Source organism: Lepidochelys kempii, chromosome 8, assembly GCF_965140265.1.
Source record: "Lepidochelys kempii isolate rLepKem1 chromosome 8, rLepKem1.hap2, whole genome shotgun sequence".
In the NCBI taxonomy this organism is placed as follows: domain Eukaryota; kingdom Metazoa; phylum Chordata; order Testudines; family Cheloniidae; genus Lepidochelys; species Lepidochelys kempii.
The window spans coordinates 81355143-81379839 of NC_133263.1; the positions used below are offsets into that span (position 1 = coordinate 81355143).

The 24697-nt window shown below is 46.3% G+C and overlaps 1 long non-coding RNA gene across 4 annotated transcripts in view; it reads right to left on the reverse strand.

Annotated features, from left to right (window-relative positions):
* The window catches only part of LOC140916573 (uncharacterized), a 207787-nt gene that overhangs the window by 121552 nt on the left and 61538 nt on the right, over positions 1-24697 (reverse strand). For 2 of the 4 annotated variants that reach the window (XR_012160552.1, XR_012160550.1), the window contains exons 1-2: positions 7789-7948; positions 6318-6440 (exon numbers count right to left, since the gene is read on the reverse strand). The exons of 1 other annotated variant lie outside the window; for it this stretch is intronic. This is a non-coding gene — a long non-coding RNA (uncharacterized lncRNA). Of the gene's footprint in view, positions 1-6317; positions 6441-7788; positions 7949-24697 lie in introns of those variants that run through there. One more of the 4 variants, XR_012160551.1, reaches the window with a different exon arrangement.

A 24697-nucleotide genomic window follows, 5' to 3' on the forward strand; every position in this document is an offset into this window, starting at 1 on the left:
GATAACATGGAAATGTATTTTGTTTTTGACTCTAGCATAATTATTTCAAAAAGCAACAGCCAAAGTTTTGCTGGTAACTAGCAGATAAAGTTAAACATTGCATAAGAGATTCAGGCCAGCTCAATGGCCTAGATATGCAGCATGAAGTATCACTAAGTGGAGCCAGATTTAAGGCAAATCACAACCCTCAATAATCACCCCCCTCCTGTGTATTATTATTAAATGTATCTATTGTGGCAGCATTCAAAAGCTCTAAATCAGAATCAGAGCCACGTTGTGGTGGACAGTGTACAAATACAGATAACAGATAATCCCCTACCCTAAAGGGCTTAAAGATTTACCCCTTTGCCACGGCCCTGTTGTGCATGGGTTGGTAATGGAGGGGCCTTTCACATAAGAGTGCATCTTATGGGTTTGGGGGGATCTCACCGCCATTCCTCTTTGTGAAAATTGGACCCTTCACCTTCTCCAGAGCACCGATGCCTGTGTTCAGGCAGGCTGGGATCAATCTCAGAGGAGGTGTGGAAGACCCTGCGAAGCTATGATGGGGAGTGGCAGTGAAGGCCTCCTCCCTGACACACATACACAGAGTCCTCAGTTCCCTGCCTCCCCAAAGCAGTAGGTTTCAGAATTAACCCATTAATATCAATGTGATAGTTCACTCATCTCAGAGGTCTAGTTTCAGGCTGTCAGCCGATTCAGGCAGATATCATGTGACCTTAGGAGCTGGGACCTTACCATAGGTGTACAGTGCTCTGCCTCCAAGCAAGAGTCCTGGATTCCAGGTCTAGTTCTGCTTCCTGAGCTGTGTGGGCAGTTACCATCATGGAGGTGATGGACTCAACTCCAATTGTTATCTCTGGATCCCTGTACAGCAACACCGGCTGGCTAACCCAGAGGTGCAATAACAGATACTCTAGCCTATTGAAGTGACAGAGTGATATGAGACATGCATGGGGGGAGGCAGAGGTTAGATAAGGGTGCAGAAAAAGGCTTTCACATCAAAGTGGAGATTTGACTTTGAACTTTCCCCTCTTCTGATGTCTAGGTCATTGATTTCTTGACCTGACCAGATTGCCTTCTCATCTGGGAACCCCCCCAACTTATGAGAGGTTGTATCACAAGGGGTAGAACCAGATGACAGTTTTGTAGACATGGGGAAGTTAGATCCATTCACTGGAGGAGGCAATAGAAAGTTGGGCTATTTTAGTCCATACTGCAATCCTCTGACATAGCTAGCATTCAGATGAAGCATATTGTATTCTGAAAGCATGTCAAGTCTGGCAGCCAAAAATTGCCTTTCGTGTAAGAGGAAGAGTTTTAAAAAGTCCTCATTCACATAAGTTAGTCAATAGAAAGTGTTTACTCTAAAAGACTTGTTGACATATTGCTATGGGCACATTTTTTCTTTTATTTTTTTTAAATAAAAGCATAGTTAGGGCAATGTAGCTGGAACAAGCATTGTTAAGTACTTGTCCAGGACAAAAACCTTCCTGCAGAAAAAATTCTCAATTGCTTTTCAGCTGCACAGTGGTTTATTGTTTGCTTTAAATCAACCCAGATTCTATACTACATACCACTGTGTCTGTTAAAAATCATTATGGTGCAATTAAAAGCAGTGTCAAAGGTGGGATTTTCTTGTGTGTGTGGGTCTAACTGTTATGTACTTCCTCTGTGCCTCTCATGATTATCTGCCCTAGCTCTGGTCAAGAGATACAGCTGTCATGAAACACTCAACAGATGGCAGTGGCTGAATGATGCTTCATCCATTTTTGGATACTCTAGTGACATTTGAGCTTATGTCTTCCATAAATGCTGTCATGCCACCAACTTCTTTCAACCAAACACAAGCCTACAATGAACAGTCACGATATTAATCTTTCCAAAGGAATAGCGATAAATTGAACTGCTCTTATGTAAAGTAATATAAAATACTTAAATTTATTGTCCTTTAAAACTTTTAACCATAATGGATAGATATGGCTAGAAAATAGATAGACTGATAAATTGGTAGATGGATCTCTCTTTCTTAAGGATGAAACAGCAGTAAACTATTTTATTCTTATAAGACTCTTCAGAGATTGATTTAATTTACAAAGAGCAGCAATTTCTCTCCAGTTGTAGGAAACTGCTAGGAACTGGAGTGCTTTGAAAAGCAATTTTACTAATCAATTTATTTTAAAAAGAAAGGAAAACAGCCAAAACATACACAGCTTCTTGGGGCCTTTTAGGTAACAAAGGCTGCTTAGTGCTCTATTTTAAAATTAATTTTTAAAGCTAATTCATATTGAATTTTTGATAGTTAAATTTGATTTGGAGAAGGAGGTTTGTATGGGAAAATTGACTGGCATTGCTTCAAAATAACCTTGTACCTCTACCCTGTAATATAGCATCAAGATACTATGGTGATCACTATACAAAAACCTTACAAAGGAAGACCGATGGCTGCATTTAATGTTTCTGACACTTCCTCTCCAGCAACCTTAGTTCTGATCTACAAATACAATGAAAAAAACGAAAGGCAGAAAAGGGTTGGACAATTCAGGTATGTAATCATAGTGATTAGGAAAGGCTTTTGCCAGAAAAGCAGGTTCAGGTATTTGGTTTCTGACCTGGTATGGTGGCTGCATTTTCCCCATACCATTTCCAGAAGAACTGGACCTAAAAGCAGTATTTCCAGAAATGATGTTGCAATGTTGGAAACATGATTAGTCAACATGAAACTGTAAGATGTTTATTTCTCACTACTTTATGGTGCCCATCACCATGGCGTCTAGGTGCCTCACCTAATTAAAATGAAATAATTGCTGAATAAATTCTTTCCCCAGTGATGATCAAATAATTTGCTTCCTTGAGGGCTGTGCGCATTTGCCAACAGGCTCTGCTTACTGTCATGGGAATATTTAACCTAATGCCTGGCTAAACAAACACACCTTCCATTGTGCTCTGAAGACAATCAATCTTTCATCTCTTAGAAACCAATTCCAAAGACCTTCTAATGCCCAGATACCAGACTTAAAGAAATTTGTCCTAGGAATCAACAGTAGAAACATTCCATTTTATCTCAAACACCATGAGAGGGAACAGATAGAGATGCACTTTCCCAAATAGCTCAGTCCCAGACTATTCAGGGCTTTAAGTTCCTACTGAGCCCCTTGATCTGCACCCAGAAGTGAATTGGTAGGTAACCACTGCAGATCACAGGTGTTCCCTGCTAATGGTGGCCAGCTCCATATACTGCTGGATGTCTCCAAGGGAAATCTGAAACAGAGCACACTGCAGTGGTTTGGCATGTGCTGGATGACTAATGTGAAATTTGCACGTTACTAACCATGGATAAGAAATGGAGTCCAAGAACATTCACCGCTGCCACATTAGAATCCAGGAGCAGAGGTGGGTTGACAGTCCAACACTCCAAACCAAAGGGTGACATCCTCAGAGACTTGTCCCACTCCTCATGTCACAGCACCACCTTCTGGAGGAAGTCTGCCTTAAAATTACATCTAACTTCAGCTTTTTTAGTTTTCCACCACAGACCCTGTGGAGGAGAGCTAACCCACCCCCTGTAAATCTTGTGCCAGTACCTTTAGACGTTCTAATACTTGGGGAGATTGAGGAAATCTCAAGATTGTCTAGTTACCTTTTGCTTTAATCTCTGCTGTTGTAGCAGTTTCCACACACTCAACAGGGAACTAGGAGGAGGGAAAAGAGGGCAGTTTACTTGCATGCTATTTCCCTTTCCACTGTCTCCCAACTGTTTATACTGTGAGCTTTTCCATGCAGAGACCTGTCTTACTCTGTTTGTGACATGCCGACTACCTCTGAGCACTTGATAAATAATATAGTAATGATAATATCCATTTTCAGTCAAGCATACAAAAATTGCACAGTTGTGAAGTACAAGAGCTGGTCTCATTAAATATCCCAACCTTTCTATATATATAGTTTATGCCCCAAATACCAGCACCTAAGCAGTAGCATATGTTCTTCTGGTTTTGTTCTTGCTCGGCATGATCAGACAACATCCTGACTTCAGACACTGGACTGTTGGAGGTATATGACTAATGTGCACTAATCAGTAAATAATCCTACAAACCCGAGTGAATGATGGGAAAGATATATGGTCCACAATGAATGTAATTGTGTCTGCAACCTTGTGGATCAGCATTTGAAATGAAAAATATGCAAATGCTGACTCCATGCACCAGAGGGTTAAGCTTCTGTCTCACCACTCAAAAGGTCTGTGCATCCCGTTTTCAAAACGTATCTATGTCAAGAGTACACTGAGCAATTTTCCTGAATTTCTACCTCTTCTAAATATGGTGCTCTTTGTCCGACATTCTGTGCATACTGCAGAATATAAGCATTTAGTGCATGATCCAAAGCTCCTTGAGTTTTCCCAATCATTTCAGTGGTTTTAGCTGAAGTTCTTAAAGAACTCACCGTATTCCACATTAAACCATCACTTTCCATTCATTATTTTTAACCATTTTGGTTTCCTTGGCCTCTCAGTGCAATGGCTGCAAGCAAGTAAAATGAAATAAAATGAGGAAAAAATATACAGATGTGTGTATTCAGAGAATCAGGTGGTAAAATAGGGAGTTTCAAGCTAGTGCACAAAGTAAGAGTACCTATTTCTCTCTATAAAGAAACAAATAAAGAATTTCAAACTCGGTCAGAGTTCAAATTTGCAAGCTATGAAAAAAATATCTGAAGTGTGTTTGTGTTTCTGTTATGAGGGAAACAAGCAGTGTTTAGAAAATTATATTTTTAGCCACACGTGATTCGATGGAAAGAATTAAAAAAATCCAGCAAGAACTCTCAAGCACTAAGTACAAGAATAACAAGCCATAGAATAAAACAGAAGGGGTTTTCACATAGGCTGTGAGGCTGTCACCTCATTAGACAGTTGCTTCCTTGTAAATGGAGTAAGAGGTAATTCCTTTCTGTAATGTGCACACAACTTATTTAATTTTATTTTTTTAAAAGTGAAATGCAACAGGGAATGACCACATCATATTTATCTGGCTTTCAATACGGAGAGGATAGAGAAGTTTAAGAGAGCTCCATGGTTACCACTGCTATTACGTCATTATTGAGCATATGACAGTGCAAAACGACAAAGAGGCAACAGTGTAAACATTGAGGAGGCAGTGGCCACCCCTCACAAAACAGCAAATCTGTGCAAAAACTGCATGCAGCATCAGATATGAGGAAAAAAGGATTTTCATGCCATAGCTGATCTCAGTTTGAGCATTGTGAGGCTAAGCACAATAGGGAGCTTTCCAGTACTAATCTGCATCTGATATTTTATACAGTCTAAATTCATGCAGATGATAAGGTCCAATTTTTGTAACCATTAAACTCAGGCCATCAGCATCCTCTCATGATTGGCTCTGAATTCTGGAACAGTATTTGCTTTTATCTCTGCTTATGATTTTCACATCCCTCTATGCAAAAGCAGGATGAATAACAAAAGGAAGCTAGAAAAAATGTAGGCTTTTTACAATAAACCTAAGGTTTCAAGTGGACATAATTTAAACAGATTTTAAAATACACATGATAGGGAAGGAATTGGACACAAAAAGGATTATCCATCTCTAAATACTTTATAGTGAGAGTTAAATGAAATGTTGTTTCTCCAGCTGGACATTTTGCTGATCATCGGTTATCATCATTGGTTCAAAACCCAAAAGATATTATGTGAGGTTTTTTTGTGCAGCTTTAGCATTGGCCCTTCTGTCAGTGTTTCACTGCATGATGTAAAGAGCAACTCTTTACATGTGAGAAGACAGATGCTGGTGATTTAAGCAGGGCAATGCACCACAGTGCTTTTATTCAGCTGATATTTAATGATTTACCATTTAATGCAGTTCATCTTTCATAACCCTGAGTTCAAACAGAAGCAGCTGCTATTAGGGATGCAATAATATTGAACTTCCAACCAAAGGCATAGGAGAGCTTCTTTTATAGCTTTAGCTACTGGACCCATCTGGCCCTTCACTTAAGCACTGTAAATGAAGGAGATGGGGTCCTGAACAGAATGCATAATTATGCAGGATAAAGACTTTCTAGTCAAAACTAGTTGCGTTAACATCACTCTCGAACTTTGGTTGATGAAAACAATTCACTTTATCACATTATCAGAAGAACTCTCAAAAGAGGCCAGTAGCATATGGGAAAATAATGCTGAGCTGAAATCAATTATGATGCCAAGGTTCCTCGAATCACTCAAACAGGAGACTGGGTCATTCTTTCAGGAACTCTTTCCATTCCTAGAAAAGGATTCACATTTGGGGCATGGAGCACAGCCGTACCTCAGTTCAGAGGGTGAAGGTCAGCAGCTGAAATTTCCTCCCACAGTAACGTAACAGCTGGGACCAGCCTTCAGAAGCTACTTTTAAGTTTCTGTTACATCATATCTGAGTAGACATCAACAACTGGATGGGGAAAGTGACAGAAATGTTATCAAGCAAGTTGCTTAAAAAAACCTTTTACTAAAAAACAAACAAACAAAAAAACCATTTACTAATGCAATAATCTGTTTTCAATTTTGTGCTAGTGGAGATCTGTTGGAAAGTAGATTATTGAAGGACTACATTTACCTCTGTTCCCACCAACATCTGTAAATTAGGATTTGCACGAACAGAAGCAGATTATGAACTCTCATTACAATTACAGGGCTACAGAACAACAACTGTTGCCTAGTTATGATTATAGCTAATCCCTTGACTGCCAATGGTAGACAAAAGATGTTTTCATTTTCTAGTATCTTATTTGTAAAAGAATAGGAGACTTTTATTGTCAGCTGCTTTTCCAGATGAGGTGTCCAAGCATGATATGTCTGGTCTTTCATGTTTAGTGTGACAAAGTTCCTCCTCTGCTTTGGTGGGTCCTGCGCTCACCTCAGAGGTTCATGGCAGCCCCCAGTTTGGCCACTTTCATGGCTCAAATCTGCCATTCACTCAGTTAGCCTCATCACTGGCCAGCATGGGGAAAGGAAGAAGAACAATCCCCGCAGTCTCTGCTGATCCACCTAGTGGATCGGGAAACAGGCCAGAGACCTTCCCCTCTGGTGGAACCCACAGTCCAGTTCAACTCCTCCGGTATCAAGTAGGGAGTTGGGGGGATGGAGAGATGGGGGGAACCCAGGCCCGCCCTCTACTCCGGGTTCCAGCCCAGGCCCTGTGGATTGCAGCTGTCTACAGTGGCTCCTGTAACAGCTGCGTGACAGCTACAATTCACTGTGCTACTTCCCCATGGCCTCCTCCCAACACCTTCTTTATTTTCACCACAGGACCTTCCTCCTCATGTCTGCTAATGCTTGTACTTCTCAGTCTTCCAGTAGTACACCTTCTCACTCTCAGCTTCTTGCACCTCTGACCAGCACTTTAACACGCACTGCGAACTGAAGTAAGCTCTATTTTAAACCCAGGTGCCCTGATTAGCCTGCCTGTCTTAATTGATTCTGGCAGCTTCTTGATTGGCTGCAGGTGTTCTAATCAGCCTGTCTGCCTTAATTGTTTCCAGAAAGTTCCTGATTGTTCTGGAACCTTCCCTGTTGGGAAATGGGACATCCTTCGCTTGCTCCTCAGCTATCTGCTTTCTATTCTTTCCTAAAGCCCCCTGGCCTGGATTTTTCTTACTTTTTGAACCTGCCTTAGTTTCCCTCCCGCGCCCCGACCGGGTCAGACGCTTTTTTGTTTCGTTTCATCTTTCTGCCGTTTTTCTCTGCTGCCGTTGAGTGCTGGTCAGCTGCCAATTTGCCGCCAGCACCCCCACACACACCTGTTCCCGGGCGTAGCTATTTGCCTCAGTTGAAACCCCCGGAGGAGGAGGGGGAAGATTGCCGACCCGCTATCCGGAGGGGGGAGTGGAAGCCCCCAGACCCAGCCGTTTTGCTGTCAGCCTATCTTTGCAATATTCTCGGCCTGCCGGAAGCCTTGGAACACAGCCAACAAAGCTGGAGAAGAAGACAGAGGACAGAGGAATCACCCAGGGAAACTACAAAACATCGCGGAGGCGGCCGTAAGACTGAGTAATTTTTTAAATTATACTTTCGTGGGGGGGAGTTTGACTGTGGTTTAATTGCGTTAGTGGCGGCACAGGGGGTGTGGCACGGAGCTGCCCCCCGATCCATCGGTGCCCCCCCCAACATTATTACAACTATCAAGGCCCCCCACCATCCGTCCCTGCTGGCAACCTGCCATCTGCCTTCGGATCCAGCTGTTTGCTTTGAACTTTGCCTTTCGGACTGGACATAACAGCCGACCAGACGAGACTCTTTGGACAAACGTGCGTGAGTCCACCCCCACCCCCCTGGACTGTTTACCCCACAGCTTGCCCCTATCACCGGACCCCGATTTCTGTTTCCCCCCCCTTCCAGTCCAACCCATTTGGTACCCCCCGGCCTGCAGCCCAGCAGGGAGGAGCGGTTAATCTGCTTCCCCCTCCCCCCTCCTCCTTCCGGTGTCTCCCCATCTCTCCCTGCTCACAATAGCGGGGAATGAGAGGGGCGAGGGCCCTCTAACAATATCAGTTGTCCCTCCCCCACCTACCCTCCTGCCCAACCGCCAAGCCCCCGCCCCCCACCACTGTCAAAACACCTGCCACCGCCCACGCTGGGGCACCGGCAGCAGGAGGCACCGGGGCGATTACTGCCACTGCTACATCCACCGCCCCCCCCAGATTCTAGGAACCCCCCCCAGTTGGCCGGAAAGGCCAGGGCGGGAAGAAAGGAAAGGGCCCCGCTAAAACCACTAGGCCCTCCATGGCAGGGGCTGCCCCCACCGCTGTGGCCTTGTCATCGACCATGGCATCCCTCCCTGCTGTTCCCCCTACCAGCTCTGCGAACGTCCCTCTCCCGGCCCCCGGGGCGTATGCCCGGGCGGCAGCGGGCTCCCCCCTGCCTGCCGCCTCGTCATCTCGCCCACCCACTGCCTCCGCTACCATCACCAGCGGCCGGGGCCCCTTCCCCACCTTGACCAGGAGGCACGGTGTCCGTTGCCTCCTGGTGCCCGCCTCGCCCCACGTGGAGACATACGTGCAGGCACTGGCAAAGGTGGTAGGACCCACGGCTATTGTGGCGGCCTCCAAAATGTATGGGAAGGTCATTTTTTTCTTACCTTCGGAGGCTGCCGCCCAGGAGGCGGTGGAGAGGGGCCTGGCGGTGGGGGGGGTGTTTGTCCCCCTAAAGCCGCTAGAAGACCTGGGCGTTCGCCTCGTCCTCACCTCCGTTCCTCCCTTTTTACCCAATGCTGCCCTGTTACCTGCTCTTTCCACCCTGGGGAAACTTGTTTCTGTCATCAGCCCTCTCCCGTTGGGCTGCAAGGACCCCACCCTCCGTCACGTCCTTTCGTTCCGCCGGCAAGTGCAGCTTCTACCGCCGCCGGCGGTGCGTGACGGAGTGGCGCTCGAGGGGTCCTTCCTAGTCCCTTACCAAGGAGCCCGCTATCGGGTGTTTTACTCCACCGGAGAGGCCCGGTGCTACCTCTGCCGCTCAGCGGGGCATGTCCGCAGAGACTGCCCTTTGGCCCAGGGGGGAGGGGCACCCGAGACCCCCGAGACCTGGCAGGACATCGGCCCCGTCGTTGCCGACGCCCCTGGCCGCCCGGCACCTGAAATCAACCCTCCTCCTACTCGATCCACCGCTGCTCCCATCCGGGCCCAAGAAACAGCTCCCCTACAACGCCCAGGCGAGCAAGGGAGTCTCACCCTTGCTATTACCGGGTATAGGAGAGGGCCCGCCCCAAGCAGAACCCCCCGCCCCTCATGCTGCCTCACTGTTACCCCCCCGAACCCTTGAACCATCGCCTCCGCCCCCCACACGACCCCTGCTAACCAACCCCCAGACGACGCTATGGAGGGCTGGACCCTAGTCCAGGGGAAGCGAGGCAAGAGGAAGGCTCGAGCTCCACTGCACCCATCCGATTAGGAAGCCCCCCAGAAGACCAGGAAGGGAGGCACTGATATTGAGCCTTCCGCTACGGCCACGAGTGAGATCCATCCGCTGGTGTCGGGAGGGGAAGACAGACTGGCATTGGAGGGCAGAATCCCCCCTCCACGAGAGACTCTCCCCTCCGAGACCCCTGAGGAAGCTCCTTCTGCCCGGATACCACCCGAACCGCCCGCGAACCCCGAGGGGACCGTTGAGGCGGGCCCTAGAGGAGAGACCCCGGGAGTAGCAGGAGTTGGCCTCTCCTCCGTGTATGCAGAGATTGAGGCCCTAGATTTGACCCCGGTCACCCAGGGAGAGGATGATCTACTGCCGGCTGGCCTCGATCTGGGTAACCTCACCCCAGCCCCTTTCCCCATGCTCCCTCCCCCTAATTGCCTTCCCGGGCGAGCGCCCCGCAGAAGGTGGTCCACCACCTGATGCCATGGCCGCCAAGACCACCACGGAGCCAGCGCCTAGCGTCACTGGGAGCCCCCTCCCTTACCCTTTAACCCTCGACTCTGCTCAGGAGGCACCTTCTTTTAGCTGTTCGCCTCCTGAAGCCCAGAGCCTTACCTCTGCCCCTGCCCCCACCCCTGTCCCTGCCCAATTCACCTCCTCCTGTAATGCTATTGCCACCCCTGGGGTTATTTCTTTCCCGCCTTCCGCAGATTCCTCCCAGGGAGCAGCCTTTGCACTTTCTAGTTGCGACCCATTAGGAGTTGCAATTTTTCCCCCGCCATCCCCTTCCACCCCAAGGCGTGAAATGGATTTAATAACCCCAGCCTGTCAGACGCCCCGCTGGTGGTCCGCACCCTGCCTACCCACCTTAGCGGACCACGAGGCTGCATTAAGAGCCCCACCAGGGAACACCCCGGAAATCATAACCCACCCCCCCATGAGCTGCGGCATGGACTACGGAAGTTCCTAGAACACACCTGTGGCGCCCGCAATAGGGTACAGCTGGCTTTTCAGCTATGGGGGGACTTTGACCAAATCCTCCAGGCCACAAGGGCCCTTATACAGGAGGGCAGGGGGCAAGGAAAGCGCAGTGCTGCGGCCTACGAGTGGGCCCGCGGCTTCCGAAAAGATCTACTCATCCACGGGATGGGTCACGGGTTGCTGTGCAACCCGCCGGGGGCCACGAACACCCCCACCAATAAGAAACCCCCACCCCGCCAGCCCTCCGCATGACGCCTCTCATTATTGCAACCTTGAACACCAGGGGCTGTAGGATGACTCTCCGCAGGTCCCAGGTGCTCTCTTACCTTCGGGAAGGGGGGTACTCTGTAGCTTTCCTGCAGGAGACCCATACGGACCCGACCGTTGAGGACAGGTGGTGGCTGGAGTGGGGGGATGGGGTATACTTTAGCCAGTTCATGACTTGGCAAGCTGGAGTGGCGACCCTGTTCTCCCCCACCCTACGGCCCGAGGTGCTAGGGGTCACTGAGGCCGTGCCGGGCCACCTGCTGCACCTTCGAGTCTGTATGGAGGGGCTCCTGGTCAACCTTGTTAACATCTATGCCCCGCAAACGAGCCCAAAGCGGCCACAATTCTATCAGCAGGTGTCCGACTTTCTCGGACTTTCTCTTAGATTCGCATGAGTGCCTGGTCCTGGGAGGGGACTTTAACACCACCCTCGAGGAACAAGACCGCTTAGGGGCTGAGCCGAGCCTAGCCGCCGCGAACATTCTCCGAGGAATAGTCGAACATCACTCCCTAGTGGACGTCTGACGTGACCATCACCCAGATGACACTTCCACGTTCACCTTTGTCCGGGTGGAGGCCCATCGGTCACACCACTCTCGGTTGGACCGTATTTACTTATCCCGTTTCCATCTTTCACAGGCCCTCTTCTCCACCATTCGGCCGGCCCCATTCTCCGACCATCATTTAGCCACCATAACGGTCTCCCTCTGTGCAGAGAGACCGGGGCCGGCCGATTGGCACTTTAACAACAGCCTGTTGGAGGACGAGAGCTTCGTGACGTCCTTCCGGGAGTTTTGGCTGGCCTGGCAAGAGCAGCGGCGTGCCTTTCCCTCGGTGCGGCAATGGTGGGATCTAAGGAAGGTGCGCGCCAAGCTCTTCTGCTGTGACTACACCCGGGGCACCAGCCGACGGAGAAATGCGGCGATAGAGCAGTTGGAACGGGAGGTCTTAGAGATGGAGAGGCGCCTGGCCGCCAGCCCCGAGGACCCGTCCCTCTGCGGAGCGTGCCGGGAGAAGCGGGAGGAGCTCCGGGCCCTCGAGGACTACCGGGCCCGAGGTGCCTTCGTTTGGTCCCACATCCGTCTCCTTCAGGAGATGGACCGCGCTCCCGCTTCTTCTATGCCCTGGAAAAAACGAGGGGGGCCAAGAAACACGTCACCTGCCTTCTAGCAGAAGATGGCACCCCCCTCATGGATCCGGAAGAGATGTGTGGGAGGGCCCGTGACTTCTACACAAACCTTTTCTCCCCGGATCCAACTAATCCTGGCACTTGCGGGGTGCTCTGGGAGGAACTCCCCACAGTCAGCGTGGGCGACCGAGACCGGCTAGAGCTGCCTCTCACCCTGGCTGAGTTCTCGGAAGCCCTCCGTCGCATGCCCACCAATAAATCTCTGGACATGGACGGGCTGACCGTGGAGTTTTACCGCGCGTTCTGGGACATTCTCGGCCCAGACCTAGTCACTGTCTGGGCTGAGTCCTTGCAGAGCGGGGTCCTCCCTCTGTCGTGCAGGTGAGCGGTACTCCCCTTGTTGCCAAAGAAGGGGGACCTCTGCGATTTACGAAACTGGCGTCCCGTATCACTCCTTAGTACGGATTACAAGAAAGCAATCTCGCTGCGGCTAGGGTCCGTGATGGCGGACGTGATCCACCCAGACCAGACCTATACTGTCCCGGGTCGCAGCATTTTTGACAACCTATTTCTAGTCCGGGACCTTTTGGAATTCGGGCGGAGAGATGGTCTGTCGTTCGCCCTCCTGTCTCTTGATCAGGAGAAGGCATTCGATAGAGTAGACCATGGGTACCTCCTGAGCACTCTGCAGGCGTTTGGATTCGGACCTCAGTTTGTGAGTTTTCTCCGGGTACTGTATGCCTCTGCGGAGTGTTTGGTTAGGCTCAACTGGACCCTGACTGAACCGGTCAGCTTCGGGCGAGGAGTGTGGCAGGGGTGCCCCCTCTCGGGCCAGCTGTACGCTCTGGCGATCGAGCCTTTCCTCTGTCTCCTCCACAGGAGGTTGACAGGGTTGGTGCTGCGGGAGCTGGAGCTGCAGCTGGTCCTGTCGGCATACGCTGATGACGTACTCCTCGTAGTCCAGGACCCGGGCGACTTGGCGTGAGTGGAGGCATGCCAGGCCATCTATTTGGCAGCCTCCTCCGCCCGAGTCAACTGGGTCAAGAGCTCTGGCTTGGCGGTGGGGGACTGGCGGCAGGTAAGCTCCCTCCCACCCGCGCTTCAGACCATCCGGTGGAGTGCGTGTCCACTGCTCTATCTCGGCATTTACCTTTCCACCACGTACCCTTCCCCGCTGGAGAACTGGCAAAATTTAGAGGGCGGGGTGATAAGAGCGGATCCGGAAATGGACGAGGCTACTCCGATGTCTCTCCCTCCGAGGGAGAGCACTGGTGCTTAACCAACTAGTCCTGTCCATGCTCTGGTACCGGCTCAACACCCTGGCCCCGGCCCCGGGTTTCCTGACCCACCTCAGGAGATTGATTCTAGAGTTCTTTTGGTCAGGAATGCACTGGGCCCCTGTTGGAGTTCTTCATTTACCCCTGAAGGAAGGAGGGCAGGGCCTGAAGTATCTGTACACTCAGGTCCGCGTTTTCCGCCTCCAGGCTCTGCAGAGGCTCCTTTATAGTGCAGGTAGTTCGACGTGGAGCATATTGGCGCATGCCTTCCTGCGCCGCTTCCAAGGGCTCCGATACGACCGGCAGCTCTTTTATCTTTATCCAAGAGGTTTTCCGCGAGACCTCTCCAGGCTGCCTGTCTTCTACCAGGACCTCCTCCGGACCTGGAAACTGTTTCTAACGACCAGGTCCGTGGCGGCCACCGTGGGAGCAGATCTCCTCACGAAGCCCCTGCTACACAATCCCCAGCTCCGTGTACAGGTGGCGGAGTCCCGCTCGGTGCACCAGAGGTTGGTCCTGGCGGAAGTCACGAGGGTCGGAGACCTCCTGGACTACGACCGGAGAGACTGGCTGGATCCCCTGATGCTTGCTCGGTGCATGGGGCTCTCCAGCCCTCGTACCCCCCGGCGGGTACTTCAGGAGGTGAAGGCCGCCTTGACCCCCGCTGCTCGGGCTTATGTCAACCGAGCCTTGCACGAGGGCGCACCCCGCCCACCCTCTACCCCAGGCCCACCGGACCTTTCCATTGGGCCCCTACCCTGCCGATCCCAACAAACCCCTCACCCTTTCACTGCAAGCCGGCTGCATGAACTGCAGCCGGTCAGTTTTCAAATCGCACCATGGAAATATTTATACACACTCTCACTTCACACCCTTCACGCCCATACCCTGGTGTCCCGCCCCGATACAAAGTGGCGGGACCTCCTGCCACCTTTGGAGGGTGAGCAACCTCGGTGGGCCAGCCTGTATTCCACCTTGGTCCCGAGGCCCGTCGGGGACATCAGTTGGCGACTCCTTCATGGAGCTCTGAGCACGGGCGTGTTTCTGACACGGTTCACCCCCATCCCGGATACTTGCCCTTTTTGTAATGTGAGGGAAACCCTGGCGCACGTATATCTAGAGTGTGCCAGATTGCAGCCCCTTTTCCGGCTCCTCACAAATATTCTATTGCGCTTTTGGCTTCATTTCTCCCCTCACCTTTTTATCTATACACTCCCCATCCGTGGCCCCACAAAATCGCAAGATCTCCTGGTTAACCTCCTCCTAGCCTTGGCTAAAACAGCCATTTATAAAACCAGAGAGGGGAGGTTGGCTCATGAAGCGTCCTGCGATTGTAGGGCCTTTTTCCGATCCTCAGTACAATCACGTATCCGGGCGGAGTTCCTCTGGGCGACGTCCACCGACTCCCTTGATGCCTTCGAGGAGCGGTGGGCGCTGTCCGGGGTTCTCTGCTCGGTGACCCCATCCCGTTCCCTCCGTCTGACCCTTTGATTGAGGGAAAGAGCGAGAGACGCCAGCCCCAGCCATTGCCGCTGTGGATACCATCATTACTGTCATCTAGGAGGGGTCCTATAATACATGGGTGTCCCCCCCCGCCCCAAACTGCCCACCCCGCAGCCGTGCCCATCTTGCCGGGCACTCTCAGGAGAGGGATAATCGGTGACACTGGGCATGGCACTAGGTAACTCGAGGGATGTGGAAGACCACGAGTGTCGAGGAAGCCCCCCGCTCTGGGCCCAGGCAAGCCTGAAAACTTCTCCCTCCTGAAAGCTGCTGTGTTATACCTTCTGTTTGCGTTGTTTTGTTGCATAGTTTGTTTTGTTTTCCTTGGTAACTTTTTGCAAGTGTTACACAATAAAATTCTTTTCTGTTTAAAAAAAAAACAAAAAAAAACAAAATAAAAAAAAAACCAACCTTCCCTGTTACCTTGAAAAGGGAAAAGGGATGTACTTAACCTGGAACTAATATATCTACTCTCCTGTAGCCATCTGGCCTGACCCTGTCACATTAGATACAACATTTCAGTTTTCTTCTAGATCTTTTAGGCCTTTTTTCACTCCACTTTCCATCTGAGAATCTGAAGGCACTTTACAAACACTAATGGATTTAGTCTCAAAATCAGGATAAAATGAGATACTCCCATTTTGTAGATGGGCAAACTGAGGCATAGAGCAGTTAAAGCCCAAATTTTCAAATGTGGCCTTCAATTTTTGGTCCCCAATCTTAGATACCTAATTGATGTCACTGGTAACCACAAGTGCCCAAATTAGAGGGTGTTTTTTTTTTTTTAAATTTGGCCCTAAGATTACTCAGGAAGTTAGTGGCAGAGTTAGAAGTAGAACTCTGGTTTCCTGACTTTCTGGGCTCTGCCTAATCACAAGACCATCCTTACTACAGAAATATTGCAACTAAGAAATTGTTCTTTGATCACATATCAGCTAAGTGAATTGTATATATTGTTGGCAAAACACTATTTTCAGTATTTAGAATTAGCCAGAGTATTTTTGTAGATGTGATCATACAAAAAAAAAAAGTACAACACTTATTTATAGATTATGAGACCTTGTTTTAGAAAGTCAAACTGGAAAACATGGGTGCAGGAAAGACAAGCCTGATCTTGTTCTGGGTTTTACTGCCAAATGATGTTTTTAGATTTTAGAACAAGTGGAGCCAGTCTACTTCCTCATGTCTGTTAGTTACCAGATGTAAAAGGCTCTGGGATTCAACTTTTACCACAAGATTAAATGTAATAGTTGGAAATGTAATTCAGATACAGCCTACTGAGATAGGAATTGGAAAAGGTTTGGAAATTCAGTTTGGCTTACCCAGAATATATGCAAAGCTAACTGAATCTTGTTAATCTGCATTGGACTTCTGGACATTTCAGAAGATAGCGCTTTACTTACATGAATCTGTGTCCCTAAAAACAAACAAAAATGAAACACACATACCCCCATGCTGCCTCCTTTATCAATTCACTGTATTACCCAACATGGCCAACGTCCACCTTGGTCACTTTACCTGTATATTGTAATCATCCCTCTGCCTTGTTTGTTTTTTAGCCCTCATCCTGCAAACACTTATGCACATGAATAACTTTACTCACATGAGTAGTGCCATTGGTACTACTCCCACATGTACATTGTTGAAGGATTGGAACTGTAGACTGTAAGCTGTACATGCCATGGATTTCAAAGCACATGTAAACAAATAAATAGTCATTGGTATTCCACATTTTCCAGGACTTGGCCAGGGGAGGTATTTTGGTAGTTTTTATTTACATTTCTGTCCTAAACATATATGTACCAAAAAAAAAAAGTTAACCAAATTTTTTAGACTCTTAAAAAAAGATTGAGTGTGTTATTGGGTTAGGGCAGGCTCTGGGCCCATTACTACTACAGTCCCTGAAAGAAAAACAGTCTAAAGCTCATTCTTATCACCATCTTGAATTTTATAGTGAGCTGTCAGTGTCATAATTCAAGTAAATTAAAATACCTGACATGGTAGGACAGAAGTGTAGAATTGCTCTGTCTACTCTATCATAGAAGTATAGAAGCCAAAGGTAGATGCACCTTATTTTGTCACCTCACTGCTGGTGCAGAAGTGTTCCCTAGTGTAATGGAACATTCACCTCTATTAAGTAACCACTCTACCCCTTCTTTCCCACCACCCTGTTGGTCTCTACATTGGGGGGTGGGGAGGAGAATGGCATGTTGCCAAGCATGCTGGGGAGTAAATAGAGCAGCGTGTCAACCTGTGATCAGATGTTTGTTATGGGCAAACAGGTACTTGGGGTGCACATATGCTCAGCCAGCCTGTTATCCATTTTATCAGCCTAGCTGGCAAGTGACTTCTTCAGGTGGCTAGTCAGTGGAGAGTGGGGATTAGGAGTTAAAAAACAACAAGAAGAAGCCATTTTAGAAACAAACCAGCAAGCAACCTGCCAGGAACAGGTCCTGAACAGAGGAATGTTCCTGGGATCCAAGGGAATCCTTCCTACCTGTTTCTTTTACCTGTTTTGCAGCAGAAGCTCCAAGTGGGTAGCGGCAGAGCAGAAGTGCTTACTGAGCCTGTTCAGTGTGAGAGGCTCAGACAGATGGATTGCAGAAGGTAGGAAACATTTTATCACTCCCTGCCCTTCTCTTTGGCATTTGGCTCTGGATCCTAAATAGATACCCATTCCAAGCAGGATTCTTTTCTTGGGGAGATTTTGTCCACAGTCTCTCAGCAAAGCACGTTGGGGTATGAATCCACTCCCCCCTCCCCAGTGTTGTCCAACTGGTGTTTCTAAATGTCCCAAGTGAGACTTGGAAACTGTTCCACAATATAATATTTCTTAATGTCAGGAGTTTTTTATATAAATTTTAAACATTTTAAGTATTCACTTTCATCATTTTTCTCCTTGACTCCTATTTATACTCCGATCTGCTAGTCTCACTAATCCGTTTTCCTCCTGCATACTGACCCTCTTTGAATTTGAAGATTTATTATGCCTTTCCTTTTAGTTATCTCCCACTTCCCCGTAATTTGTGTTCTCTTGTGAAAACTCCCTCCAGTTTGCCAACATATTTCTGATAAGGAAGTGTATCACAATATTTGGGGTGTGGTTACATCAGAAACATAAAGAGAGGGACAATAACCAGGCTTGTCTGTGGTGCCTCTGGGTAGGCAGCCTTTTTGCTGTCATTACTCATTGCTTACTTCATGTCTAATTTGTTTTCCATTTCCACTTCTTACACTCTTAATATTACAGTTTTCCTAGTTTCTTGAAGCCATTCAATATCCTTATTCTGCATTACATTTTCTCAGATGTATTAGCTTTAATATTTTTCTAACTGAATTTCAGTTTCTTGTGTACTGCCCCTGTTTGAAATCTCTTTGGTACAAATTCTTCAATCATTATTGGCATTCACAACACCTCCCAATTTAGTATTATCTCCAAATTCATTAATATGTTGCTTACCCTCACCTCTATACCATTAATGAATATATTAAATATGACTAGATATCATAGTAGTGCTCTTCTAGACACATCCCGCAATTCAACACTTAACCATTTATGATTAGCTTTCCCTTCAGCCAGATTTCAAATCACATCACCATGTTTACATTCCAATAGAGCTGGGTGATTTTTTTATTGAATAGTGCATTGCCCAAAAAGCATGGGAAATTTTTGCAAACCAAGACTATTTGAAAATGTGACATGGAATTTGCTGAATAGTTTTGGCCAAAACTTTGTTTGGTGGGGGGACTGAGCTGCCATTTACAAGGCAGCCAGAGGAGACTCCCTTGTAAACTATTGCCCAGTAATTAGGGTACGCACCTAGGATGTGAGAGACCCAGGTTCAATTCTTTTTCTGGCTGATGGGGAGAAAGGATTTGAACTGGGCTCTCCTACATTGTCGGTGCATGCTGGAGCTACTGGGCTATAGGTAGGGCTCTCTCATTCCCTCCTGCTGAAGTTGTTCCACTGATCATAAATAATTAAACAGCCATAGGAGTAGGGAGACAAACTCAGGGCTCCCAGGTGGGTGCCCTAAGCATAAGGCTAAGGAGTCTTCCTCACACTGTCCCAAAGACTATTAGAGAGACTGAGAGAGCTCACCATAAGGATATCCCATAGCATGCTGATTAGACGAGCACTCATTTACCCCCAGGGAGCTCCCAGGGAAAATCTCTTCTGTACATCAGGCTGAGAGAGACATTAAACAGGTCTCCCAGATCCTAGGTGAACGCTAAAGCTTATAAAAGGCGGCTTCTCCCCATTTTCTGAATCTAGCCCTTTAAAATCATGCAGAAACAAAATGTTTCAGGTTGAAAGAAACATTTTGTAAAACCTCAAATGGACTTTTTGAATTCACAGATTTTTTTCTGAATTTTTTAATACAGTTCTACCCAAACCATTTTCCTCCCAATTTTTCAGACTTGCCAGTGAACTTAGAAATAAATTATTTGCTCAGCTCTACATTTAAGCTGATTTGAATTAACAAAAAGAGGAAATTTTCCTGAGACATTGTATTAAGTGTTTTTCTAAAATCCAAATATCTATCAATTTTAACATGCTTGCATTGGAATTGTGTAATTCTACCAAAAGTCTAAAATCAACCAGCATTATCTGTCAAGATCTGTTCATTATAAAATCATGCTACCCACTGTTCATGGTTCCAATATCCTTTAGAGTGTAGTAAGCTATTTTTCCCTCATATTATTTGTTCCATTATTTCACTATGATTAGAAATTAAACTTATGCTGCCATAATTGATAGCATCACTGGTATGGGACTATATTTACTTTTCTCTAATCTTCTAAAATATTTCCATTCCTTTTCTAAATATTGGTCAGTGGTACCAAAAATTAATTTGTTCATTCATTTAGCACCCTAGGAAGTATATTATCTTGGCCAGCTGATTTATATGTTTCAAGTTTCCAAACACACCCTTACCTGCTCTATATCATTATTAACTAGTTTTCTTCACTTTGTTTCTTGTTGAATAGAGATTTATAAAATGGAGTTATACATCTAAACCATGTATTGAGTCATCTTTAATTTCCTTTGTTTGTCAACAGAGACTTACTTTGGCTATTATGTCTTTTAAACTTTTTGGTTCATCTGTCTTCTGGGCAAGCAGTAACTGACTCTATAAGTGAGTGGTCAGTTTGGATGAGCTATTACCAGCAGGAGAGTGAGTTTGTGTGTGTATGGGGGTGGGGGGGGATGTGAGAACCTGGATTTGTGCAGGAAATAGCCCAGCTTGATTGTCATGCACACTGTGTAAAGAGTTGTCACTTTGGATGGGCTATCACCAGCAGGAGAGTGAATTTGTGTGGGGGGGTGGAGGGTGAGAAAACCTGGATTTGTGCTGGAAATCACTTTAGATAAGCTATTACCAGCAGGACAGTGGGGTGGGAATAGGTATTGTTTCATATTCTCTGTGTATATATAAAGCCTGCTGCAGTTTCCACGATATGCATCTGAGGAAGTGAGCTGTAGCTCACGAAAGCTTATGCTCTAATAAATTGGTTAGTCTCTAAGGTGCCACAAGTCCTCCTTTTCTTTTTGACTCTATAAGAAAGACCTTTGGGTGTACTGGGCCACTGCTCTCTTGGGCAATATTTATTTTAGATCATATAAACATGTCATCTTTCCAAAAATATTGTTTAGGACTATGGTCAAATTTCCCATTTCAGATCTGTACAGTGGATCTCAGTTCTGATATTATTCCCTTCATATACGTTTGAACTGCCTGGTGATCTCAGTGGAAGACCTACACATATTGGATGAGCAGAATATAATAATTGAGACTTACTGTGGGAACATGAGAAAACTATTTTGCCCTTAATAATACTTATGCAGGTGTTTACAGACTGTATGTGTCCACAGAAGTCATACATGCTTGATTCTTATCAGATCATTTCTTAGGAAGAGGCCAGTATTATTAGTCAAGAAGTGCTTGTTTTGTAATGAGGTCAGTGTGTTCAGTCAAACTTTTTCATTTGTTTTTCCTGACTAATAGTTAGGACCACACCTTCAACTGGAAGGACCAAAACCATTATTGCACAATATTAGTGAGCAGCTTATCCAAAATATTCAAGCAAGGGTTCCTTACCAACAGATATGACAGGTAGGACAAAGACATTTGGCAATGATCAGTGAAAGCAAATAGGTCTTTAAATAATGATACTGTGATACTCCTAGTTTTTGTACGGTATCATTTCAGTTACAGGGTATAACCAAAAGTTGTTGTGTTCTGCACTTTCCCCACCATTCACTCATCCTTTGGATGCGGCAGAGAATAACTAGGGTCACCCCCATAAATTTACATTCAGAATGTTATGGAAAAAGGTTAGGATTGTTATTCTGTCCTTGTTTCATGGATGTAACTCTCATTACCATTGGCTCACAGGGGAGCAGGGCTAGGAGAAAAAATTTCTTAGCATGTAGATTCAGAATTGAGGGATGTTATCTGTGTTGAGGAAATTCAGCTAAACCATTTTCTATCCCTGCCCGGTATGGGGTTGCCTTGGAGATACTGCAATGAAATATATGCATCATTGGTCAGTGTTAACTAGAGTATCGAAGACTGTCCGCCTGGCTCTCAGATTCTATAGGATGGAAAATGGGGGGGGGGGGAAAGTCCTCTTTTCTCCTCACATACATAAAAGGCCATACTGAGTCAGACCAATTGTCCATCTAGCCCAGTATCCTGTCTTCTGACAGTGGCCAGTTGCAGATGCTTCAGAGAGAATGAACAGAATAGGACAATTATCAAGTGATCCATCCCTTGTCGTTCAGTCCCAGCTTCTGGCAGTTGGAGGTTTAGAGACATCCCGAACATGGGGTTGTGTCTCTAGCCATTTGGGCTAATAGGTATTGATGGACCTCTCCTCCATGAATTTATCTAATTCTTTTGAACCCCTTTTTTGAATACATCAGGTGGCAACCTCAGATAACCTCCTCTACATTGGGATTGAATAACAATGATAATACCTTACAGATAGAGAGTCTTTCATCTTTCAGGGTCCAAAGTGCTTCATAGACTCTATAGAAAGTCTATGGAATGCAGCTAATTTCCAGGGCAGTTAGTTAAGAGTGCCAGCAACACTATTCAATAATTTCTAGGAGGGGAAGTGAAGAAAAATTCACTCAATTAAAACTGGAGGTGGAATTGAAGAAGAATATAATTATAAGAATATAATTACCCAAAACAGAATTTGGCCAGGATACTGGGCTACAGTCATGCAAAAAGTTCTGTGTGATCTCAGAGTTTTGTGTGTCATCAGAAGGACAGCACCCCTAGCAGCACGAACCACTGAGTAAAATGCTGGGACATTGGTTTAGTACTACTTCGGACAAAAGAGTGGCGCCTATTAATTTGCCAACGTGCCTTTCTGCAACACCTACCCTCTGACAATACAGTATATAATACAGTATGACAAATTCACAAGATGATGTTGCCAAAGTCTTAGGACTATGAGAAGAACATAATCTGTTAGTGGGGCAGTGGCAAAAGGAATATTCATGAAGATTAATCAATGTTTACAGCAGCCAGAATGCTCTTCTTATTTACGAAAATGAAAAAAGCAGCCACCCACACCCCCCAAAATCTTTCTTTATGATTTTCAACAACAATAAATATCACTTTGAAGCTACAGGATTGTAATCCTACTATACACCCTCAGGATTCAAACATCTCAGGTAGGATTATGCAGTCCAACATTAATTCCTTGTCGAATGAATCACATGTAACAGACGCTAGTCATGTTGCTTAATATATTGGTGCTTAGATGCCATGGTGATGGATGATCTAAATAACATGGTGATCTAAATAACTGCATAGAATAATATACATTTGAGATTTGCCTTAGTGAGCTATCACAGAAATCATGTTTTGTGGTGATTCAAGAGTTAAAGAATTTTCCCTTCCAGTGTTTATGAAACTAGAAAAAGGAGAGTAGAGTATCTCTTTAAGATGCCTCAGGATTAGATGTAGCATGATGTAGCACACAACCTGATCTGCGCATGGTAGGATCTGGGGAAGGGGGAGGTTAGTAATCCGTAAGCACATGTTGAGCATTTATAAAACAGATCTTTTAACTTCAGTTTAAAGCTGATAGGCCAGATTTACTTGGCTCGTGCAGTGAAATGTACATCACTGTTCCCAGTACCAACCTGTGTTCTAATGGGATTTACTCCAAGGAGGGCAAGAGGTGTTACCACTCCTTGCCTTACTTGATTTCCCTGCCAGTGTGGGAAGAGTAGCTTTATTTCATGACTGGCTGATGGAAGTACTTCCCTCACTTACCCTGGTCCCATACCTTCCTGGTCAGCAGCACCCATGATTTTGGGTTATGTCGGGCCTCTACAGCTCCCCAGAAGAGGGGAGGCTACAACCATTTTCCTCTGCTGTGACCTCCTACCATGCTGGATTCTTTACACCAGATTCTGACCTTAGTTAGTATGGGATAAATTCAAAAGCAGTGCGCTGGAAGCTGACAGAGTTGCTCCAGACTTACCCTACTCTAATAAGGGCCAACATTTTGCCCCTTAGTAGGAGCCAGTTTAATTCCAGGCAGTATCTAGTCCATTATAATAGGAGTAATTATGAGCTAGCCTATTTTGTTTTAAATTATGCCCTATCAGCCTGGCAAGATCTGGTTAATAAAGTAGTATGCTTACTTTTCTGCCCTGGGGAACGCTGCTGTATGTCACGCTGTTGCTTCTTAAGGAGACAGTCTCTCTTTTACATGCCCTGTTTAATCAGTAAACTCCACAATGAACGCAGAGTCATGGCAAAAAGAGTCACACGGGACAGTGAGTGAACTGTATAAATATGCTGACAACTGATTAAGCAAAAATAAAACAAGAATCAAATAACCACAAAAAGTTGGCAAGACTCCAGCCACCATTCATTTCCTACAGCAGTGAGAATAATTTAGTTTTATATACTCTTTTACTGACTGGAGTTTCAAAGTTCTCCACTGTACAAAGGAATGGCAAAGATTCTTTCAGTCATTCTGGGAATCTTGAAATCTTCCCCCTATTGTTGCAAAAGGGCTGCTCGTGTGCAGGTTTTAATCGAGCTGTTCCTGAGCTAATTCACATGAGTGCAAGTAGGCAACTGGCCATAACAACAGGCAACAGATAGACCACATATTAAAGAACCCAAGCAGGAAACAAACTGCAGTGCACTAACTGCGGTCAGCACTTTATCTACAAAATTACCTCAGCTCAAGGAAGAAGGCATCCTAAGGTGTAATAAAGCAAATACTGATGGTTTTTGGTACATAAAATTCAGTGAACTGTTAACCTTGTGCAAAAGGTTACTGAGATGATCTAATACTATAGTATGGCAAACTTATCTAAACTTTGCTAGTTCTGCTCCTTAAAAAACAAACCTACCAACAAACTGGAGGGTATCATTTTATCTTAGCTAGATGGCATATTCTGCTCTGCAGACTTTAGAATCTCCTGCACTCTTTAATCAAACCTAACTTTGCTATGCTGTGATTTCAATAGGGAATTCTGATGGAGTAAGGGCTCCTACAAAACAGACACATCAGTAGAAGGGTCTAGCTAATTACAGTTGTTACATTATAATTTCCAAATGATCTGATATGGAAATTAATGTTCCTTTAAATGAACATATT